This window comes from Vulpes vulpes, chromosome 5 (assembly GCF_048418805.1).
Source record: "Vulpes vulpes isolate BD-2025 chromosome 5, VulVul3, whole genome shotgun sequence".
NCBI classification, from domain to species: Eukaryota; Metazoa; Chordata; class Mammalia; order Carnivora; family Canidae; genus Vulpes; species Vulpes vulpes.
Window position 1 is genome coordinate 16,526,274 of NC_132784.1, and position 20,906 is coordinate 16,547,179.

At 40.6% G+C, this 20,906-nt stretch overlaps 1 protein-coding gene across 11 annotated transcripts in view; it reads right to left on the minus strand.

Annotated features, from left to right (window-relative positions):
- Nucleotides 1-20,906, minus strand: part of NCKAP5 (NCK associated protein 5) — a 946,904-nt gene that overhangs the window by 839,737 nt on the left and 86,261 nt on the right. For 3 of the 11 annotated variants that reach the window (XM_072757594.1, XM_026015554.2, XM_072757598.1), the window contains exon 1: nt 15,501-15,997. The exons of 6 other annotated variants lie outside the window; for them this stretch is intronic. The gene's annotated coding sequence lies outside the window, so the exon portion shown is untranslated. Of the gene's footprint in view, nt 1-12,442; nt 12,487-15,500; nt 16,180-20,906 lie in introns of those variants that run through there. 2 more of the 11 variants (XM_072757600.1, XM_072757605.1) reach the window with 2 other exon arrangements.

Below are 20,906 nucleotides of genomic sequence, written 5' to 3' on the forward strand. Positions count from 1 at the left end.
AACTTGGAAATCTGAGGATATATAAAATAACACTGCTGTTTTGTCTAACTGAAATGGCAGAAACAGAAGCCTGGAAACTCAAACACACGTGCTCATATGCACACCCCTGCATGGGCCTGTGTTCTCTCTCTCTCTCTCTCTCTCTCTCTCACACACACACACACACACACAGAGCACATCTCACCATGCCCCTCTGGCTCAGTTCAGACCTTCTGATACAGTCAAATACATTGAAAACCAATGGTAGAAAAGTATCCCACTGAGGAGAATCTATGTAAAAAGAGATTTACAGAAAGGACAAGTAAAGAGAAACCGTCAGGGGACTTATCATTGCCCAAGAGATTATATATTTCTAAACCAGTTGTAAAATCCTAAAAGGAAAATTTAGATGAGTACAATTTATCAGATTTTCTACAATGCCTACCTCTGTAGAACTTCCCTAGAGCAATTTTCAACTCCGTAGGATAAATCTGCTACCCCACTCAATTATGTTTCATTTACCATATACAGCTTGAACTGTAGAATTTTTTTTTTTATCTATAACATTTCAAGTGATATCAGGGATGTGTGCTTTGATATAAAGGCATGGTTGCCACTCTGAATGCAGCACATTCAATGGGGCTTTGAAAGGGAAAAGAGTAGTGCCAGGTCATTGAGGGGTCCATTCCCAGCCCTGTGTCTAGAATGTATCTGTCCACAGAACCAGGAAACTACAACAACAACACAAAAACACCTCAGTGGAAAGCCATTTCAGGAAGATGAAACACTCTGAGAGGCACAGAGTCCTCTCATTTATTCAAAAACCTTATCTATGCATGGTGCTCTAATACAGGAGTCTAGGGGAAAAGGCAATTCTTTGTTTAATGCTTCAAAAGATGTAAGAAAGAAGTAAGGAAGGAGACAGAGAGAGGTAGAAAAAAGAGGAAGGAACACCATTTGTACAAAGCAAGAACCTTTTCTTATCAGTCCAACCATCACCCTTGAGTTTTTTTTAAAGATTTTATTTATTTATTCATGAGAGAGAGACAGAGACACAGGCAGAGGGAGAAGCAGGCTCCATGCAGGGAGCCTGATGCGGGACTCGATCCTGGGACTCCAGGATCACTCCCTGGACCAAAGTCAGCGCTAAACCACTGAGACACCCAGGGATCCCCATCCTTGAGTTTTCTGAATCCTGTCCCTATATACTCACAAGGTACAGGCTATGATGAAGGCATGAGGAAAGTATAAGTCAGAGTACATGGTTTAGGACATTTTGCTGTTGCCAGGGAAACACGATTCCTGTACACTAAAGTATTAAGGAAGAGTACATTGGTTTTCTGTTTATTCATTTATTTATTTCTGGCTTCCTTTCCACTGAGGATTTGCAATTACCTACAAAAATATACACACAAAAAATGATAAAATAAATAATTGGGGATGTAAAGCCAAAGGGAAAATACAAGCAAGAAAACAATAAAACGAGGGTTAAGATTAAATAAAGAAATAAAAAACATGCTGTCCAGGCTAGAAGTAATATATAAATTTGGCTTAAAGTTTTATAGTTTTAAACACAGGCAGTAAATTACATGCCACACTATGTACAGAGTCCCAAGACTCTGTTGTATAAGAAGAGGGCAACCATTCCCACACCTAGCTGCCCAATGATATCACTAGGAAGGTTTTCAAAAATTTCATAATGAACCCAAATTCCTAGAGCAGGCAGAGAGAGGGAATTCTGGGAATCTCTGGTCTTAAAATCTCCCTAAAGTGATTAGGATGCTGTGAGCTCTGAGACTTGAAGCCATAGCTGTAGGGATTTAGAAATATGGGGGAGGGATCCTCCAAAAAAACCAGATTGCAAGAATTATGGAGGATGGAATACCCAAGCTGAGCCTCTAATTTTGGATGGAGGTTAGATAGGTGGAGCTGAGGACAGAGGGCATTCAAGGCAGAGACAGATGCACAAGCCAAATCACAGAAGTAAGAGGGACCCTAATGCCATGGAGAAGACCATGGTTCCTAGTCGTTGTGAAGTGGCTGTGAGGGGGCCTGGGACATATTTAGTTTAATCCTTGACCCATTCAACTATAATCAAATCACAGAGAAATTAAAGAGATCACACACACAATAAACAAAAGATAAAGTTGAAATAGAGATGAGTGAAATGTATGTATTAGTTCTCTCTTGCTGTGTAACAAATTACTGTGAAATGAATGGCTTGAAATAATATACATTTATTATGGCACAGCTTCCATGGGTCAGGAATCTAAGAACAAGCTTAGCTGGGACCTCTGCTCTGGTCTCACAAGGCTGAAATCAAGGTGTCAGCAGGTCTGAGCTCTCATCTGAGACTTGTAGTCTTCCTCTGAGTTCATGTGGCCGTTGGCAGACCATCTTACCCCCTACATCTTCAGAACTCATCATGACTTGCTTTTTCAAGATCAACAAGAGAATTTCCAAGACATCAGTTCTCTGACCTTGAGGCTCTCTTGAAGGGATTTGCCAGATTAGGTCAGGCCCACCCGAGAAAATCTCCCTTCTTATAACTCAGAGTCAACTGTTGGGACCCTAACTACATTTGCAAAAATCCCTCCACCTTTGCCATGTAATGTAACATAACCACTGGGGTGACATCCATCATATTCTCAGGCTCTGCCCACCCTCAAGAGGGAGGGGATTATACTCCAGGTTCATGGGTAACAGGGGGGCTGGCATGTTGAGGTCCATCACAGAGTTCTGTCTATGATAAAGTACAAAGATGAGACGAAGAAAACTGCAAATATGCAAGATATAGGAGTCAACAGAGCATGTGTAAATATGTAAATTTGGCTCTGAGCTTCCTGGCAGCTGAAGTAAAAAGGAGACATGATCACATTTCCTAGTACTCTCTGATCAGTTTCCAGTACTGACTTACACATGATAAAAATATCATGTATATTCCTTTACATAGAAATCATGAAATGATACGGTGTGAAAGTAGAAAAAATAAGACATGGTTGAAATTTGATCCAAAATAATTCTTTGTCAACTGGGAGATGTTTTTGCCACCACCTTGTCCCCATAACGTAGGGGAATCAGCAATGATAGGAACAGAGTTCATTGGGGTGCTTGGTCAATAGCAGGTCCATGGGCTGGCGACTGGGGTACCCATAAGAGAGATTAATCATGAAGAGACACGATGAGCTATCCCAGGGGAAATGAGAACACTGAAGTGCAGACAAACTCAAGTTAGAAATCAGATGAATCAAACGTGTGGAAGGGGCAGGAATCCAAGTTTAAGCACCATGTAGCAACCAATGGGTCCCACAGAAATGTTGCCTCATTCATGTCACCCTCAGTAGGATTTATCAGGCCACTTCCCTATGGAACAGCTATTCCTCAGGACATCTTATAGGCATCATTTGACCTCTGACAGGGTTGGTTAAAGCTTCTACTTTGCTTTCTGGTGCTCATTATTTGTTCTAAGCATTCAGTAGAGTGAACTGTGTCCACCAACATGGTACTCACACTCTAAACTATGTGCAGAGGGAGTGATTGGCTGGCTCAGTCAGAAGAGCACATGATTCAGGTTGTAGGTTCGAGCCCCACATTGACTGTACAGATACATTTTAAAATACACCTGCCGTGGCATGCAAACTTCTTCACTTTCTTCCATCCATGAATATATTTCTTTTTATGACCGTACTCAATTCCACCACTTCCTGCTCAGGCCCACATAGCTGCCTCCCTTCCTCCAGTGGCCTCTGCCCTTATGCACGGCATCACCAAATCACTCCTGTTTACTTGTGTCTTGTCTTCCACAGTCTATTTGGTACACACCAACCCCTTCCTTCCTCTTTCCATTTCCATTGGGCTTATTAGTTTAGATTTACAAAGCCTGTAGATGGAAGAGGCCTTGGAATCCTCCACTTCAGTCTTCCTCAATGATGACAGTCCCATCATTGTCTGAGCACTTCCAGGGACAAGGGACAATTCATAAGGTCCCAGATTCCTTCTATGGATTTTCAAATGATCAAAAAGTCCTACGTAATATTAGGTTACAATTGCTTCTCTTTAATTTCTATCCTTAAGTAGTAGTGAAAGTAGTGTGTGTGTGTGTGTGTGTATTTGTTCACCAATGGACATGCCCCAGAATATTCACAGCAGCACCCCTGGTAATGATCCCAAACTGGAAACCATCCAAATGCCCACCAACAGCAGAAAAGACATATTATGATATAAATATAGTCATGCAATATAATATACAGCAATGAGCCTGAAATGTGATATGTAATGTGGATGAATTACACCATACAATTTGTTATGATGGAATATCATATATAATATGTGGTTCCATTCATATAAAGTTCAAGAACAGCCAAAATTCATCTATGCTACCAGAAGTCAGCATGCAGATTACCTTACGGACGTAACTGAAAGGGAACTTGAGGAAGGCTTCTGAGATGCTACTGTTTCTTGGTCTGACAGCTGGTAATACAGGTGTATTCAGATTGTAACCATTTGGCAAGCTGCTTACTTAGGTGCATTTACTACATGTATATTATACCTTAAAAAAAGTTTAAAAATCCTCTACCTCCTCCAAATAACCTGAATAAATAAAATTTCCTTAGCTATTAGAGATACGCGTTTTAGAATATTCAAGATCCTAGTCATCTACTTATAAAACCTCTGAATTTGGCAAAGATCTGCTCACTCCTTTGGCATTTAATCACATTGATTGGTTTGTAGTGTTCTGTAAATGTCCCATGTGAGACTACCTCCTCCTCCAACATGTTGTGAACCCCATAAAGAGAGGTACTTTCCCTTTTGATTCCCTAGTAGCACATACATTCAGTGTCCATTGCATACTTAAAAAATACTCTTCCTCCCTCCTCGTCCTTAGCAATTGCAGATAAAAGAGATGAAATTTACATGGGACCTATTTGATTAAACAATCCAAGTATTTTCTTCCCTTTTTTAAGTCTTAATACTAATTCATCCAGTGAAGCCAAATAATTCTATTTTTCTCTTTTCCTTCAAGTTGATCTAAGGACTGACCTTTGCCCTGATTTATGAGCCCTTTTCAGATGTTTCCATATGGAGAGGTGGAGATTGTTAGCAAGCTGACCCCTCCGCAGCACTGATTCAGTATTCCTTACGTCCGTTCCTTTTGTTTTCATCACCATAAATTGACCTAATGTCTGTATCCCTTTCATATAATATTCTTTTCTCAAAGAAGAAATACTAATATGGACAATGAGAAGATGAGAAAGAACCATTCTTATTCATGTGAGGTTAGTTAGTGGCATTGTCCTTCCTGATGGGCTAAATAGAAGGTAAGATAAATAAGTAAGAGCACACAAACCACATCTCTAATGGAAAGAAAGAATTCAGAATTCTACACCATGGCATGAAAATAATGCTTTCGACGTTGATAAGGCTCCTGGCTGATAACTTATCTTTCCAGAGCAAATACTGTAAAAAATCTACAGAATTTCATATCATGAATGCTGTTTTTCTCTCTGCTCACACACTCATTTGCACACTTGGCACCTGGCATGCACAACGTTTGCTGAATTTTTCTCTTCCACTTTGCAGTTTTTCCCAGAGAATATTCACGGGCATCAGTAACCTCCATGGACAAACGATAAAGAGAGAGGCCAGCTTCTTGACCATATTCATATTCACTATCACCAGCTGCCTTTGTAACCAATGATTCAGTTTATACAAGTACAGCCCACCCTGTCCCAGGTTTTCTAGATAGAAATAGATAGGTAGATATAAATAGGAAAGTATGAAACTATGAATCTGGGAAAACTCTTCCCAAGCCCGTTGAAGAACTCTCTCTAAAAAATTGAAGACACATGTCTGCTCTTTATAAGGATCACACAAAACAGAGAAGGAAAATCTAAGAAAGCCACTCATGCAGAAACTATTTAATCAAAGAGTAAAGACAATTATAACATCTGTTAATCTTCTGTGGAGGTTATAATTAAATGCTTTGGGGAAACACCCTTTCAAGGGTGATCCTTTAACATCTGTTGTGAGGACACACAGCATTGTGCAGTGACGAATCACTTCAGCACTTTGGGAGAATGGGACTTCTGGGGATCACAAACACTGCAAGAGCCCCCACGCACGCAGCCCAGACCTGTGCCCACTGTCCTGGGGGGGAGGGGCTCTGCTCCTCAGTGCTTTGGATAATTGTCTATATGGTGAGTCAGAGCACAGTCATTGTGTGTTAAGGAATAACGGGATCACAGGTCCAGATATGGGCTTGAGACTATCTGATCTCTGCCTTCACTTTGCAGGTGGGGCCACATGATCCTACAGTTGGCTTATGGTGGTTTAAAGGCAGGGTTGTTCAATTCTCCTTCCAAGTTACATTCCACCCCACCATGCTGCTGTCTCTTTGGTTTTTCTCTTGGGCTTGGATTTTGGATGTGTTCTTTAACAGGATCAGCATTATAAAGAGGCCCTAGGGGTTTTGAAGTTTATGAAGAAGTAGGAAGACTGAAATGACTCCCTTCTTTATCTTCCAGTCTGCTAAGAAACACCCACCATCTTCACTTCCCCTCGGCTCTCCTTTCTGGGGAGCATGAGAAGGAGAGAGAAATGAAGATGAAGGAGAATGGCAAAAAAAAAAAAAAAAGAAAGAAAGAAAAAAGAAAATAGAAGGAGAGATGGAGAGAGGGGTAAGATTGAGAGAAATAGGGATGGAGAAGTAAGATGGGGTAAGGGTGACAGAGATGGGGAGGAGGTGGGGGCAGGAAGAGCTAGGGAAGTTGGTTCCCAGGAATGCAAAAAAAAAGTGTATCTAAGAAAGACCTCATCAAAAGGAGCTAGACACTCCTTATATCCCCATCCTACTCCATAACCTTGTTCCACTATACTTCGAATAAGCAGTTTTACACGTACAAAAGACCACAGGATTTGGCACTTTTGCTAAACAAAACTCAGAGCTAATAAAGCGGGGGCATCACGTAAACAGATGCAATGTGTTGCACAATGAAAAACATGTCCATATGGTGAGAACATAATAAATGCTTTCATGGCCGGGAGGGGTTTGGGAGTGGACAGTCTTCTTGGTAGTTGTTTGGAGCTGCAAATACTGGTATGTAACAAAATGCTGGGCAGGTGAGGCTCTTGACATTTGGTGTTGGGATTACACAAGTCGCTGTGACCTGGATGCATAGTGTTGTCATCAGCCCTCCCATTCTCCTTCTAGCAATCACCTACTTACAAGGGCCCGTAATGTCATCAACAATGAGAAGCCAATAATGGTGATATTGGTCACTATGTACTGTGAGTCTATTTTTTTGCTGGCACTCTAGGTACCTCATCTCATTTAGTCCTCACAATGATTCTATAAGGCTGTAATAGAATCAAAATATCCAGGTCAAAGTCTTACTGGGCAATCTGGAACAAACTGACCTCTCAGTACGTTGCTTTTCTCATTTAGAAAATAGGAGTCAGAGGAATACTATCTCAGAGGGCTATCTCGAGGATTAGATGAGACAGCATTAGTAGAAAGTACGACAGGACCTGACATATTGAAAGTAGTTCATAAATATTAGGTGAATATATTATTGCTATTACTACATTTTATGGACAAGGAAACTGTGTTCAGTGAAGTTAAATAACACACCCCACATCAATAAAGATCAAAACAGAAACTGAAGTCCAGGAATACCCAAGGGTAAATGCCACATAGGCCTGAGCTGTGTCTATTTGTTTCTGTTACTCTGTTAACTGACTCCAAAGGTCCTGATCTTCCTAATATGTGATGCAGTCTTTCAGGAAAAAGGTATCCAGAGCATCTCCAGCCCAACCTGGGAAACATAAAAGGGTACTCAGTTTAAGACATTATCCTCTTTCTAATCACTGTCCTCATCAATAAGAGCAGAGAAATCCTTGTCTCGTCTCTTCTTCATTTATTCTCATGACTTTAGAGCTCCCATCTGATAAATGCCATGAATACTGAAATTTACATGACTAGAAATAAACAGGCACTCATCATTGAAAGTTAGGTTAAAAGGGGGCACCTGGCTGGCTCAGTAGGTTAAGTGTCTGCCTTTGGCTCAGGTCACAATCTCCGGATCCTGTGACGGATCCTAGCATCAAGCTCCCCTGGTCAGTGGGGTATCTGCTTCTCTCTCTCCCTCCCCCTCTGCCCCTCTCTCCTGCTTGTTCTCCCTGTCCCTTCCTCTCTCTCTCTCTCTTACTCTCTCAAATAAAAATCTTTTAAAAATTATTACAATTTTTTAAAAATTAAATTAGGTAAAAAAAAAAAAATAATAATGCCATGCCTTTGTGCCTTGAGTCCACAGGCATTTGAATGTCATGAGATTTGAATGTCCTAGATTGAGTACAAAAAGGAATGTGTTCATAAGTATAAAAATGGAGAGGCCAAAGCATTAAATCAAAATCAGAAAATTTGTTTATATCCATCCATTCCCCTCAAATTTGCTCGGTACCTACCATTTGCCAGCCAGTGTTCTGGGTGCTAAGTTTACAATATTAAACAGGGTAGACAAGGCTTTGCCTTCATGGAACTTATAGCTTAGACGGGAAGGTGTTCTTAATCAAATGTTGATCATACATTTAATTACACTAGTGACAAATGCTATGGAAAACAAGTACCTGAGGCTATCAGAGTGTATAACAAGTAAGAAAAGACTTCCTGTGGGGCCATTTGGTGGAGCAGGAGTTGCCCCAACCTGGATCTGTAGGGAGAAGGGAGCTTTCTGAGAAAGAAAGATTTCAGTTGGTGGGAGGAGCTGAAAACAGCCAGGGAGTATGAAGGGAAGAGCCCTGCCCTAATCCACTGAATGACTTTAGAAAAGTCAGCTCATTTCCCTACAGCTATCCTCTCCAGGCCTTGCTTACAGGTGAGAGGTCACAAGGTAGAGGCAAGGTTGCGAGCAGGCAGGCATGGAAAATAAAAGTGATAGGGAATGTAAGGAGGCTCTCCCGTTCTCACATATTCTCTTGATTCTCCTTCCCTGTGTATAAATCAAGGGCTTATCACAGAATGAGAAAATTCTGGTCCATGTGCAGAAAACAGAAAACCCATTTTTGTTGAGAAATGGGGCTCACTCAAATGTAGGAAGCAAGTATAAATCATTCCTAGGATAAGAGAATCATTTGTTTCTCCCATATTCAACATCCAATACTAGATCCTGGAAGGCTCAGAGACCAGCGCTCCAACTCCAAAAGAAATGTCATGTATAGATTGTATGCCTTGGCATCCAGAGTCCTGGTTTGATTGATGGGCTATTAATAATCTATCTAAACTCTACAATTTCCCCCTAAGACAACAATTAAAATGAAATGTTAAGACTTCTTATTTCTCCAGATAGAAAGAATTACAATGCACTTGAAAAAAATCACTTTGGTAGTTTTACTGCTCTTGATCAGTTGTTCAAAATAAATAAATAAATAAATAAATGCCTTCAACAAGGTAACTGTTGCAACTGGTATGTGAAATGTTTTTTCAGTTTAATAAGGCCCTCTACTGGCAATCTCCAAAAACACAGTCTCTTTCAAACAGTTTAAAGTATTTTAACTACTCTCTATGATAGTATCACACATTACGGATTACACAAATCTGGGCTGAAAGGATGAGTGAGAAGAAAATAGGAAAGGAAATATATAAAGGTCATTTTGAATGAACCATTCATTCACTATTCATAACTTACATAAGGTATCGTTTGCTTTCTTCTGATGAAGCTATTCCAGATGTTAAGGGTACACAGAAACAAAGGATATTTATCACATTAAAATTACTGAATATTTGTGGAGCCATAAAACCAAATTATGAATGTTATTTACCAACTACAATGAACCAGATCATTTCCATTTACTCAAGTGTGAGTAGTTGACTATAAGAATTTTTAAAAAATGTTGGATGCAGACTCTTTCAATTGCTTCTGATAAGGCACCACTGATAACTAAGTTCCCTTGCTTGATAACTGACCAAAAAAAAAAAAAAAATCGTATATGATGACTTCAGAACTTAACTTTGTACATAAGAAGAATGTTTTAAAAGTAGGTTACCTTTGACGCATTTGTCAAAGGGCTGGCGGGACAAATGGAAAAATTTAATTATAGATTCCAGAAAATTAAGTAAATAATTTAAATGAGGCAATCAAGAACTTTACAAAGAATATTTTTAACAGAAATGTTATAATAAATTATTTGACTCAACAATGAACATTAAAAATGAGCACTAAAGACACAGTTAATCTACAATTGTGATAGAATTCCACTGGAGAAGAGAGAAGATGTGGGAGATACAAAAAATATATACTGTCTATAGTAAGAGGATAGAAATCAATTTTCTATTATAAATAGATGCAAAGCATTATTTAGAAACATTACATAAAAACAGCTACTTTTAGTAGAAAAATTCTCTGAGGAACGGGAATGGAGAGGGGAAGAAGGCTGGGGGACTGCAAGGTATATAGATCTTTATATACACATGCAATGTAAGCATATACATAGCACTATATATGTACATATTTATATATGCTATATGCAATTACATATTCACATAAATATTTTAGTATTATTTGGCTTTTTAAGATATAATCATGTATTGCTTTGATTTTTAAAAAAATATTTTTTAAAGATTTTATTCATTTATTTGACAGAGACAGAGAGGGAGAGAGAGAGAGCACAAACAAGCAGGAGGAGTAGCAGAGGGAGAAGGAGAAGCAGGCTCCCCACTGAGCAAGGGGCCTGACGCAGGGTTTGACTCCAGGCTTGAGATCATGACCTGAGTCAAAGGCAGATGCTTTAACTGACTGAGCCACCCAGATGCCGCTGATTTTTAAAACTTTTCTAATAACACATTACCACTGACAATGGAACCATTTGAGACATACCTTTTGGGCTGACCTGAATCAGGTTTAATTTGCCCAATGAAGCAAGTACCCTTCATAGAGCAGTTTGTCAGACATGCATCTTGACAGAAGAACATTTATTCCCACATTTCAGAACTAATAGCTCTTTCTTTCAACACCATGATATGTATCTGCCATATTATTGACTGAGTTTATATTCTACAATGTTGGGTTTGCGACTTTCCTCTTGAACTCAGTCCATTGGTTTCCTATAGTCTATCCAAATTCTATCAAAGGAATCACTAATCCAGAAAGTTTATTTCTAAGAAAGAGAGATCTGATTTCTTGCCCTGAAAATACCAAGATTAATTTATGTAACCACTGGGAAGTACCTTGTGTAATTGAGGCTTCCAAACCAACACGACACACTCCATTAGACAAGTATGTATTGGGGCATAGTAAATGTTGTGGGTAATGTTCTATGCATCTGAGAGATTTATTATTTCATCTGTAAGAAAACACAACTGGGAATCCTAAGTTCCAAAGGCATTAAACTTTGTAGAATTAGAGAGTTAGAGAAAAACAAGGCTATAAGAGACCTGATGTTTAACTGGTTCTAGTCTAGGAGTTGGCCAGTGTTCAACCATTCTGGCTATTTACATCCACAATCACAAAATACTACCACTTCAATTGGTAAACTTCTTAGGTACCAACCAATTGTCCAACCATCATTTCCATTTTTTTTTTAACTTGAATCACCTGGATTATACTCTTGACCAAGCTGAATTCAGTCTACCAACACCCATATCAAGAACACAATCTTGGGCTAGCCTGCAAGAGAATTCATATCTGAGATTAAAAGAAAAACAAATACCAAAGGACTGGGCTTGTGCTTTGGACACAAAAACTAGAAAAATGTGAAAACTAGAAATGAAAAACTAGAAAATGTGAATCACCAGTTCACCAGTTGACACCAGAAGTGTTCATCTGATTTGTTGATTTGTTGTGAATCTTCCAATACAATCAATCCAGAAGACAAGAAAAATCAAAGTTACCCCATTAGCAAAGCTCATGAGGAAAAAGAAAAAAAACACTTTCATATCCATAAAACAGTGCAATGAAAAGTTAAGACTGTGGGCTTGGGGTTCAAATCCTGATCTTGTCTCTTACTGCCCATGTGACTTTCACCCATTACCTCATCTTTCTAAAACTCAGTACCCTTGCTTTGAAAATGTGTATAGTGGTCATAATGAGATAGCATGTGCAAAGAGCTTAGAAATGTGCCTGGTATCCTGTAATGACTCAATAGTGATTAGGGGGAAGAAAACAGTTAAATCTTCTCTTATAGTTCCCATTAAGTATGCATTCATACACTTTTATTCATGATTTATTAGAAACTCACTCTGTGCCAGGTGCTGAGCTATGCATGGGATTACAAATTGGCAAGGCCCTGGAGAATAAATTGGGTGGATGGAGAAGTGCCCGGGGCAAAACCCCATAAAGGTGTAGGGGTGTGAAAGAACATACAAGCCCAGCATGTTCAGGTAACAGAAAGCAGTGTGGGTAGCTAAGCCAGTTATTTCCATGCAAATCATCTGAGGAACTTTTTAACAATGTCTGGATCTGAACCCTACCTTGGAGATGCTGATTCATGAAGTCTGGAGTGGGACATGGGCATCTGCAAGGTAAATAATGACAATAGCTAATACTCATTAGTACTTAATATATGCCTGGCATTGTGCTGTTTTCACTATATTAATTTATTTAACCCACCCCCATGTCTTCATGAAGTAGTGACTCTTATTAGCCACATCTTAAAGATATGAAATTCAAATGGAAAAGTTCAGTGAATTAACCAAGATCGTAAAGCCAGAATGTGGTATAAGCAGCATGTGAGCCTGGGCAGTCCAGTTCCAGATACCAAGTCCTCCATCACTATGCGGTGCTGCCCCTGGACCTTCAGTGGAAGGTTCAGATGAGCTGTCAGGCCAGGAAGCTCCAGGAGAAATATGGATGTACGTTTGGAGGAATGGAGAAGAATGAGCCAGAGTAGGTTGGCAGATATCACTTCAGGAAGAGCCCTGTTTGCATGCTCGGGAGTCCGGCCTTGAAGAATGTAAAGCCACTCAGCACAGTTACGTATTAATTTTGTCAACCAAGTGCAGAGGCCTGGGTGTTTGATGAAGGAAAAGGGATACTTAAGTTTAACATATTCACATATTCATTTATTTATTATAAATTGAATGAGGGACACCTGAGTGGCTCAGTGGTTGAGCATTTGCCTTTGGCCCAGGGCATGATCCTGAAGTCCTGGGATGGAGTCCCACATTGGGCTCCCTTCATGGAGCCTACTTCTCCCTCTACCTAGGTCTACTCTCTCCGCCCCCCCCCCCCCCCCGTGTCTCTCATGAATAAATAAATAAAATCTTTAAAAAAAATAAAAATAAATTGAAGAAGGACTCTGGTGCTATGATATAGGGAGTATTAAAACATAGCCCTTGTTTTCAGTGGAAAGAGAGATTTATCTGGCAAAGGGCCCCAGATCTCACAGCAAAAGGTAACACAAGATATCATGAAAGACCAAAGAAGGAAATCATCACTACAACTCCAAGAGTTCACGGAAGGATCTGATAGGCAGGGGTATCAGAAGCAAGGGAGGCTCCAGAGAGAAAAGCAATGCAGGGTGTGGGTGAGATCAAACTGAATGTTGGGATGTGAGATCCAGGCCACAGCGAGAGAAGGAAGAGGGAGGAGGAATCAGTGAGAAAGTGAAGAGAACATTCTACCGGCAAGGGGGGCTCCAAAGAGGAGGAAGAAAAGCAAAATGTGGTCAGTAAAAAATAATTTTTAAAAAGTCTAAGACTTGAAAGTAAAGCAGAAGCACAGAATGTCAGGGCTGGGACCCACCTGACATCTTGTGACCTGTACATGACGCCAAATGCCTTCATTACTTTCAACTGTGAGAATCACCCCCCTCGCCTTTTGGTCATTGGCTGCAAAATAATCACAGAGATCTCTTTGGCTCCCTAGCAAAAAGAATGAGGAACAGAGACATTTAAAAGCATACTCAGGGCCAAAGACAAAACAAGAGCAGGGCCAGACCACTTTATCTACACCTTCACACAGCCCTGTTCCTATAGTAAGACCCAGCAACCACACATGGGTCCAAAGTCTTCTATAATCTTTAGGAATCGAAATGTGGAAGGCAAGCCAGGATGAGTACAAGAAACTGAGTTTCTAGTTGTAGCTCTGCCACCATCTTTCCAGGTGACTCTGGGCAAATCATTTCCCTTCCTTGTGCCTCAGGTTTTCTTCTGCAAAAGGATGAGCTCTAGTAGTGTGATAGCTGTTTTAGTAGCAGATCCCTTATTTTAAATGAAAAGTCACCAAAAGCACTGACTTTCAAAACATGAGCCATACCTAAGCAGGGTGCGCTTTGATGGAAAAAAATCAGGGGCTGACAAACAAGCAGGATGTCGCCCACCCTAGAAATCCACGGAAAAGGGTGGAATATTTAGGACCGTTCTGGCACTGGCTTCTCAGAATGCTCTGAAACCAGACAAAGTAGTGAAGGCTGTCCTGCTCTTCTGGGCTAGTGACAGAGCAGCTGAATTGAAAAAGCTGAGTCTCCAGGAGTGAGTCACAGAGTTCGCGTGCAGGAGCTAACAGGCTAAGAGCCACTTCTTGCCAATCCATGCAGCAGGGCTGTCAGTTCTAGATGGCAGGAATCAGCTGTGATTTGCCAGTGACTGCAAGGCGCTGAAGAGCAAACCCAGCAGCCCAAAGCACACAGCAGACAGCCAAACGCACACGTCCCTAAAGCAGAACTTCCAGGTGGCCCCGTGCTACTGTAATAAAGAGGGGGCCTACATCCAGGCTGGAGGCATGAGGAGCCCACTCTTCCTATTCCCCCAAGAATATCTGGGCAATTTTAAAGAGTCAGAGGGAAAGTCAGAGAGAAGCATGGATCTTGAATCCAAACCTGAATGTCAAAATTTGACTTTTTCAATAGTACATTAATTCAAGTTCCTCCCTCAGAAGACAAGTCAGGACAGTGAACATTTCTCCAGAAACTCAGTGGGAAAATATCCAGATCGGAACAGTTTCAATTTCAAAACATTTTTCTATACTTTCAAATTCCCCAAGAATGAATGAGCCTGGGTGTGTATGTGTGTGTGTTTGGGGAAAGGGTGTAGGCAGGAGGGAACAAGAAAGACACTGTAAACAACATGAGCATATTAGAAATCTATAAACCACAGAAAGGATCAGAGACAAAACCCAAAAAATGCGTTTCCCCTTCCAGCACAGCAATTAAAAATTAGTCTATAGTTTTCTATTAAAACTCCTAGGTCAACCTAATAGTTTTTTGTATGGTTGGTTGCTTTTCATCTGAAAAAAAAAAAACATTCCAACCTCCCAGCAGAAGCAAAAGAAGACTAGAAATTCTGTGTTATCTACACCCCGTGCCTGTTCCCAGACGAGGAGTCCTCTGCACCTACCACCCGCAATTCAACGCACTATAATTACAAGGAACAGACGCATACTTGTTGTGGCAGCCCAGAGAGCCTGTAGAAACACCTAAACATCATCATCTCACTTTAAAAGGAAAACAAGCTGTATAAATAAGAAAAATTGTTACAAGAGTGTAAAGTAAAAAAATTAAAATTAAAATTAAAATTAAAAAAGCCTTACTTGTAGTTAGGTCTTCAGTCAACACATATCACAGTCCTGGGGACAGACACAGGCACGGCTCTCTCCAGCTAAAAATTTCCTCCCGAGCTTATCCTCTGTTTATTTTTGAAGCATTAAAAGGCTGTGCTAAGAGAACACGCTGGGTTTTCCTGAACATCCAAAGCAGCCGCAAAGTCCTGCAGCAAATTCGGAGCAAGTTTGCGGAGACTTGCTCCCTGGGCTTCAGCTCCGTGGTTGCTCCGAGCTTGTAAATACAAGCTCCGTGGACAAAGTCCCAAATGACATCACTGGCAGCTGCTTATTGTTGAGTCTTTATTAACTGACTGTCAAAAAGAAAGGAGGGGGTGGGGAGCAAGAGTATCTTTTCTGCAGCAAAATCAGCATCTCGGAGCGGATTCCAGTTATACATGCGTAAATAATCCCATTGATTCAAATTTTCAAGAACCTGGTTTTTCTCAGGTCAAGCCTTTCTCCGGAAAAAAAGACACAGAACTGACGCTGCATAAACTGAAGACGTGGAGGGAAAAGTTTGCAATGCCAGCCCGGCCTCATGGAGCAGTTTACCCACCTGTTTCCAGTCTCCTTTAGAGTTTGAGGATTCTCAAATGTGAATATTAATTATGTCTTCTGTGGCCTAACAACTTTCCTGTGATCTACAAGCCTGCCTAATGTCTTTCCTAAGTGGATTGTCTTAGGGTGCAACTCTTTTGATTTTTTTTTTAAGATTTTTATTTATTTATTCATGAGAGACAGAGGGAGAGAGAGGGAGAAGCAGGCTCTCTGTCGGGAGCCCTATGCAGGACTTGATCCCAAGACCCCAGAATCATGACCTGAGCCAAAGGGAGATGCTCAAACACTGAGCCACTCAGGCACCCCGTTGCGGGGGTGTGAGTGGCTCAAGTTTTTCATCTTGGAGTAGAAGAAAGTGTTCTGTGAAACGCAGGCAAAATTTTGTGTATATGTGCAAATAGGTGGATTTTTTTTTAAGATTTTATTTATTTATGCATGAGAGGCACACACAGAGAGAGAGAGAGGGGCAGAGACACAGGAGGAGGGAGAAGCAGGCTCCATGCAGGGACCCTGACGTGGGACTCAAACCCGGGACTGCAGGATCAGGCCCTGGGCTGAAGACAGTGCTCAACTGCTGAGACACCTGGCTGCCCTAGGTGGATTTTTTTCTAAGGAGAGTGCTGGAAGCTTTCTTTAGATTCTCAAAAAAATTTAAAAAAAAAATTTAAATTTTATTTTAATTCCAATGTAGTTAACATACAGTGTTATATTAGTTTCAGCTGTACAACAAATTGTTTCAACACTTTCATATCTTACTCAGCGTTCATCAAGATAAGTGTACTCTTAATCCCCTTCACCTTATTTCACCAGATTCTCAACATTTTAATGAACTACTTGCACCATCCCAATCGTGCCAAAAAAAATAATAATAATCTTTGCCAAGTATCTATAATATTTTCAACGCAGTACTATAAGCCTCAGCCCACTTCCAACCAGCAAGACAAAAATGGGCACTTTCCTGCCTGTTTTCCACTCTCTCCTGGAATCTCTCCTTCTGTCAACTGCTTCTAAAGGTTTTTTATAGTTCTCTCCCCACCCACCCCACCCCCACCTAGGGAAATCCACAAATCCTCCACCAAGTCTCTCTCTTGAAGCTCAATGCTGTAGACTACTGTTCTCCTTCCTTCCTCTGAACTGCTATAATGATGCTGACTATTTATATTTATTTGCAGCTTTTTATATACTGACTTGTATTTTTAGCTTGTTTTGTAGCCATCTGTGTTCTGTCTCCCCAACCCAGTTTGACAGGTCTTTGAGGGCAACTATTGTGTTGTGTTATTTGTTTACACCAAATCGCCTGCCATAGTCAATCTTAAACAGAAATGGGGGGAGGGCACTAAGAATGGAGGCAGGAATAAGGTTGGCGGATTCCATGGAATGGGTGTATATTTAGATTAAACACTCTCCTGGCCCTTAGAAAACAATGACCTCACATCTCTCCGCTTGCCCACAGTGGATGCTCACTGCATATCCAAAAATTATTTTCTCAAAGAGCAGTGGTAGATTATTAGTTTTTGATAGGCCCCCAAATGCTCCACTTTCATATAGGAATTATGTAAAGACAGTGCATATCTCCTATGGGTTTAAACCAACACAATATTTATGGAAAGCAAATTAGAAATACCTTAAGATTTTCTAGATACAAATCCTTAGAGCCAGCTATTCCACTTTTCCAGAGTGATCCCATCAATAAGTTCACAAAAGAGTTTAAGGATGTAAGCCCAGAAATGTTCTTTGCAGAATTATTTGTAAACCAATAAAGAAAGCAGAGATAACTTCAATATCCATCAGTATGAGAAAAGTTAAGTTATAGAAATTATGGTACATGCAGAGTACGGAAAACCTGGAAGGGGTGAAAAACCTGAGGTAACTGTGCATATACCGATATGGAAAGTAGTTGCTTGTTGAATGAATAAAGCAAATTGCAGTATAGATAATAGCATATGATGGAGGAATTACACAAATTATTAACAGTGGCTATCTTTGAGGAGTGAGAGAGGGGAACTTTCATATCTGTATGCTTATGGGTGGTTTGATCTTTTTTTTTCAATGAGCATGTTCCACTTTGTTATTAAAAATAATAAAAGTACATGACTATATGATTTTCCAAATAAATCATGAGAAGAGACTAGCTATTTTTTTTAGCAAATGTCTAGCATATAGTAGGTGCTCACTAAAGATAAATCGATTGAACATATCTTTTTGGAGTTTCTAGGAGGATACAGCAGTACAAGGGGATGGGATGGGATAAAGAAGATCCAGTACCAGACACTGGATTTTCATTCCTGATCAGATGATCAATCCCCCTGTCCATTACATTGGAGAAATGGTTTGAAAACCTCTTAGACTTTGTCCACCTTAAACAGTGATTAAAGTCAAGTGTTCAGAACATAAAGTGCTGACCTTTCTGTTGTGCAATTGCTGTTTGACAAATGGAATTTTCAGGTAAGACAAGTATGAACCGCTCTGGTTCTGTTTGCTGATTGCTAGCAAGCACAGGAGGAAAAGTCAGAAAGCTTGTAAGGGCACAGGTTTGCCCAGCTCCTTGTCATGGCTGGTCTAACATTAAGAAACTCTCCAGAGGAAGGTTAGAAAAGTCTAATCCATAAAGAGTCTTCAGAGCTCTGTTAAGGACTCCAGGCTTTGAAATTCAGGAGTCTGGGGGTGATGGCACAATGCCCAGGTCTGTCTCCTCCCCACACGGCCTGTAAGACCTCTATAATGGAAACCCACAGGCGTAAGCCATGTATTAGACACGATATTTTTCTTTAGGGGGAAAAAGTCCAAAAGCAAGAACAACTGAAAATTTCCAACAAGGTAAGAGGTTTTTTCAAAGCACTATTTCCGTTCCTCTAGAGAAAACATTCTGGAGTCTTGTCTAACTTCCTAGTGAGAAGGTATCTTATGTCTGTAATAATTTCAAGGAAAGCACAGCCCATATTTCCCACATGTTTTTATTTTGCTATGATGCACACATTACAGGAAACTGAGGCCAGATTCTATTTAAATGAACATTAGGAGCCCCTTGGGTATGATAAGATCACACTTTCTTAAGGGAAAGTTAAAGGCAAATATTTAACTTGACTTACAACTTAGTATAAAATTAAATAAGGGTAAGATGTTGGGGGGGACTGTTTTTCCCACCTCTACCAGGTGATCATTAACGCTGCTGCCCAAATTACCTCACCTGTTAAGATGCTTAGCTCACCTCCCCTTCAGCTTCATTCAGGCAATCCCCTCTCTCCTACGAGACCTGCCCTAACTCATGGAGGACTGCCAGGTGGTGTTATAACAGGCATACGAATGTCCATTTATCTGCTCCATTTTCAAAAGTCTTGTACTGTATTCTTCATGGTTGAGTGTTTTCTGGAAAATCCCCATAGTCTGAGATGGTAATCAGATCTGCAAGCTGTGAAACACAGCCAAGTGGTCCCTTAGAGGTGCCTGCTGGTGATGGTCATGTATTATTGGGGGACCTACCAAGACTATCATCACAGGTACAGTTTTTGTATCTGCAGTATCTGATTTCCCCTCTCTCTGTCTCTTATCCCCAGAAGCAAATATAACTACTGCCATTTATTAAGTGTTTATGTGTACTATTTGCCTTATTAAATGCATTATCTAATTTGCCTTTAAAATAACCCAGTGAGTTATGTACTATTATTATCATGCCCCTTTTACAACTAAGAAAACTGAGGCCCACAGAGATATGTTACTTGCATAACTTTGACTACAGCCACACAAATAATAAGAAGTAGATCCACCATTTCAACTCAGGTCTCTCTGACATTCCAGGGTCCTGGGGTGGCCTAGGTCCCTTTGAGGGTTACAAATCCTAAAAAGAAGTTTCATAAACCAATATGAATAATGACAAATTGGAATTAGAAGCATGTAGCCATCATTAAAGCACTCCATTCTGGCGATTCCTGGGTGGCTTGGTGGTTTAGCGCCTGCCTTCGGCCCAGGGCGTGATCCTGGAGACCCGGGATTGAGTCCCACGTTAGGCTCCCTGCATGGAGCCTGCTTTTCCCTCTGCCTGTGTCTCTGCCCCACCCCCTGTGTCTCTCATGAATAAATAAAATCTTTTAAAAAATAAATAAATAAAAAATAAAGCACTCAATTCTGATTCCTATATATGATACATGACAATAGACACTCAATAGGCTTTCAGACTTCAATCTCAAAGTAGTGTGACTTCTGCTCCTTCCCATAACACAGTCACTCTGCTTAGCTCTTAGAGGAGATATGGTGTAGGCCTCAAAGCAGGTGCAGGGATGCCTGGGTGGCTCAGTGGTTGAGCATCTGCCTTCGGCTCAGGGTGTCATCCCAGAGTCCCGGTATCAAGCCCCACATCAGGCTCCCCACAGGGAGCCTGCTTCTCCCTCTGCCTATGTCTCTGCCTCTCTGTGTGTCTCTCATGAATAAAGACTTGTATTTCTAACTCCATTTAAAAAAAAAAAAAGGCAAGTACAAAGACCAATGATAGGAATCATTCTCACAGGACTCAGGCCCAGAGCATCACTGGTGGAGTAAATTCTTCATGCTCTTGGAGACAGGCAAGATCCAATTGTGAGGAAAAAATATCGAAGAGCAGGCATTTAAGTGTGTTTCCTTCTTACTTTTGTACAGAGCCTTCAGTAACTCATAATCCTTTGCTCCAGTATCTGTTTTTTCTTGCGGAGCTAATGGTTCTGCCAATGCGTGAAAGAGAACCTGTTGTCAGCCGGCCTACTCCGTAAAAGTTAATATGATCAAAAATAGGAAGCAGAAGAGAATTTAGAAGGAATAACATGGGAACACCTCTGTGTTCAAACCAGCCTGGTTTGTTAGAGTGAG